This window comes from Nicotiana tomentosiformis, chromosome 8, assembly GCF_000390325.3.
Source record: "Nicotiana tomentosiformis chromosome 8, ASM39032v3, whole genome shotgun sequence".
Classification (NCBI taxonomy): domain Eukaryota; kingdom Viridiplantae; phylum Streptophyta; class Magnoliopsida; order Solanales; family Solanaceae; genus Nicotiana; species Nicotiana tomentosiformis.
In genome coordinates, this window is record NC_090819.1 from 61,198,944 (window position 1) to 61,202,678 (window position 3,735).

General features: G+C 33.4%; 1 long non-coding RNA gene across 1 annotated transcript; it reads left to right on the forward strand.

The window, feature by feature from the left end:
- The first annotated feature begins 360 nt into the window (after nucleotides 1-360).
- LOC104085150 (uncharacterized) lies at nucleotides 361-1,652 on the forward strand. Its single transcript, XR_004503960.2, has 4 exons — nucleotides 361-483; nucleotides 604-669; nucleotides 1,077-1,254; nucleotides 1,351-1,652. It is a non-coding gene; the product is annotated as an uncharacterized lncRNA (long non-coding RNA).
- The last annotated feature ends 2,083 nt before the right edge of the window (nucleotides 1,653-3,735 follow it).

The window sequence follows — 3,735 nt, forward strand, 5'->3', positions numbered from 1 at the left end:
TTTTCAATGAATTTATTAATTTTAATTATTTAAAACATAAAAATATTATAGTTGATTTCTATCTCATAATAGTTTTGACACTATTGCATTATATATACTTGTAAACTTTTTATTATTCGCACTATTATACTATTTTATAAATTATAATTTAAAAATATATGTTAATCAATAATATTACTAGTACTTGTTAAATGTTGAATTAAAAACTAAAGTATACCAATTAAAAGAATATATAAATCGAGACCATATTTATAAGTTACATTAATTGCTAACCAAAAGTTAGCCGAGATACCAGGATCCTTTCTTAGAAGACCTCAAGACCTAACATATTAGGGAATTTTCCAATTGGCTCAATCTTTTATCAAACCTAGTCTAATTTGAGTCAAATTTGATATTTATCTCTGCAATATATTCCGCCACTCCCGAAAATAGGTACTCCTATGTATGGAGAGTATGGGAGATTTAGAAGGAAAAAATTTGGGGGTAAGAATTTTCGGCTTCCCTCCTCCTAATTCTAAAATTACAGTTTTCTTTATTAGTTAGGTCTCTTCAGACAACCTAATTTGTATTACGCTTTTGTAATTCAATCACATATACTTGGAGATTGAAGAAGACAGGGAAAGAGAGGAAAGCTATTGGAAGAATATTGATATAGGATTCAGACTCTTGGTAAGGCTTTCGCAGGTTCTTATCTATTTTCTATTTAATTTAATACAATGTAAGTCTATTCTTTGTAATGTGATAGTTAAAAGAAAGTATTTTTGTGTTCTGAAGTACTTATTAGGTTTCTCCTTTCCAAGTTATTTAGGCTCTTTAAGTTTGTTTGCAGAGTATATCTATACTATTTGAACTTCAGATGATACCACATTTAAAAGTGAACAAGATATTGAATGGGTTAGGGAAGGAGTGCCAGGGACAGAAATTGACCCACAAACTCTGGAAAGTACTGAAGTATTTGATGAAGATTACATGTCTTATTATTTGACTTGGTAGTTAGATATTATTTCATACTTTTAGATAGTAGAAATTGTTTTTCAATTTGGTTGGAATCATAGTTGTTGAGCAATTTCATTCAGATGGCAAGAAAAAGACAAATAGATTCTAGTCAAGGTGGGATCTTATCCAATTCTTCAGAGCAACAAATGGAAGGTACGGTTATGCCCGAACCACCTCAAAACTCGCCACAAAATGAAAGACAAGCAGAGTATGGATATTAGAGTTGGCTCAAATAGTAAATTGATCAGTAATGAGCAGGTAAATAATTGTATACTCATTCACAAACTTTTTTCTCTTTAAGTTATTATTGCTATTTATTTTTCTTTTAATTATAATAATCTTCTCTTGTAATAGGTTTTCGATAACTCAATTGAATATCGCCAACAATTATTATCACCAGTTTCCATTGTTCACACAAAAAAGGAAAGCCTGAGAATTGTATACTAGTTGGGAGTTCAATTGCCCAAGTGTTGTGATATTACTTTCTAAGCAGACTATGTGGAGTTTAGTTGTTGATATATTGGATATTTAGCAAATTTCGTAGTGTGGCTACAACCTATTTGAGTTGTATTGCAAACTGATTTCGGACAGTAGTTTTATACCTTACTTAGAATGAATTGAGTGAAAAACTACCTTTCCTACTCATATTTTCCATTCCTTTATTTCTCTTCGGTTTATTATTGTGATGATCAAAAATATCATCTTTAAATTTAATAAGTAATTCTGTGTTTTAAGACCTCGAAAAATACTATTTATCATTCCTCGACTTGCGTGCGCAGTTCGTACAATTTTTCGAAAAGTTTTTATGTGAAAAATGAATTAAAATGGGAAATAGAGCTTTAAAACTCAACTAAATTGACTTTGGTCAGCATTTTAAGCAAACGGACCCGGATCAGTATTTTAAAAATTTTGGTAGGTCCGTATCGTGATTTGGGACTTGGCGTATGCACGTAATCGAATTTCGAGGTCCCTAGCCCGAGTTATAGAATTTTGATGCAAAATTAAAAGCTTGATAACTTAATGATTTCTAAGAAATTACTGATGTTGGATTTATTGACCTCGGGTCCGTATTTTAGTTATGGAGCCCGGTATAGGTCCACTATAATATTTATGACTTGTCTGCCGAATTTGGTGAGAATTGGAGTTGATTTGATGTGATTCGGACATCCGGTTGTAAAAATATAAGTTTTAAAGTTTTCTTGAAAACTTCCTTTGATTTGGTGTCCGATTCATAGTTCTAGGTGTTATTTTGGTGATTCGATCGTGCGAGCAAGTTTTTATAATATTTTAGAACTTGTGTGCATGTTTGGTTTGGAGCCCCGAGGGCTCGGGTGAGTTTCGGATAGGCTACGAGATGTTTTGGACTTTGAAAATCTGGTATTTTGCTGTAGCAGGTGTTCTGGCATGTTCTTCTTCGCGTTTGCGAAGGTACTCTCGCGAACGCGAAGAGTAAACTGGGCAGCTGAATTTTTCTTCTTCGCGAACACGAAGGCTTGGTCACGAATGCGAAGCGATGGGGGCATTACCCTTCGCGAACGCGACCATCTCCTCGCGAACGCGTAGTGTTAGGCACACCTAGGGGAGGGTCAATCATTCCTTCAGCGCGAACGCGAAGGCCGGGGGGGGGGGGGGGGGGAACCTTCACGAACGCGAAAGTCGTAGGCTGCTACTCATTGTGAACACGACAGGCCCTTCGCGAACGCAAAGAAGGCCTGACCCCTGTGACTTAAAACAGAACCAAAAACGGGATTTTTTTCATTTTTCACAAACCCTCAATTATAACTCGGCTTAGGGGCGATTTCAAAGGAGTTTTTCACGATTTCGGACTGGGTAAGCGTTCTTTATCATATAGTGATTGTATTTCACAAATACATGTCTATATTCATCATTTATTTCGGATTTAGGCGGAAGAAATTGGAATTATTGTAAAACATTCCAAAAATAAAAAATTAAGATTTGAAGGTCCATTTGATATCGGAATTAGACAAATTTGGTATGGTTGAACTTGTATCGGAACGGGTGTTCAAATTTTGCGAGTTTTTCCGGAATTTGAGACGTGGGTCCCACTACCAAATATTTTAATAAATTTCGAATTTTTATCCGGAAAATTTGTAAATTCATATGGTATTAATTCCTATGATTAGTATTGAATATATTGAATTATTTGTGAATAGATTTGAAGCTTTTGGAAGAAAATTTAAAAGGAAAAGATGTGGTTGAATAATTGATTGGAATTTGCAAAGCGAGGTAAGTGTCGGGGTTAACCTTGACTTGAGAGAATAGAACTCTTAAATTGTTTGTTATGTGAATTGCATGTAAACGACGTATAGGCGAGGTGACGAGTGTCTATACGTCGTCAAATTAATTGTTTGACTGCTTACTTAAAAAATCATAAATTATTTTTAATCATAAATTAATTATTATAATAATTGTTTCTCTCTTATTCTTTGCAAATATAAATTCTTGAATTCCTAAATTAATTGTTACATGCTATTTGAATTATGTGCCTTAAGTGTTATTTGACATTTAGCATATTAAATATTAAACTGTCTATTTGCTCCCTGATTTCCATAATAATTTGCTATTTATCATTGTTTGCTTCATAATTAAACCATAATTATTGTATGCTTCTTTTCTTGTAATTTTATATTAATTGTTACATTTATTGTGAAAATTTCTTCTATAAGAATTGGTAAATGAAAATGTTGAAGGAGCGGGTTGCACGCCGCAACATGATTG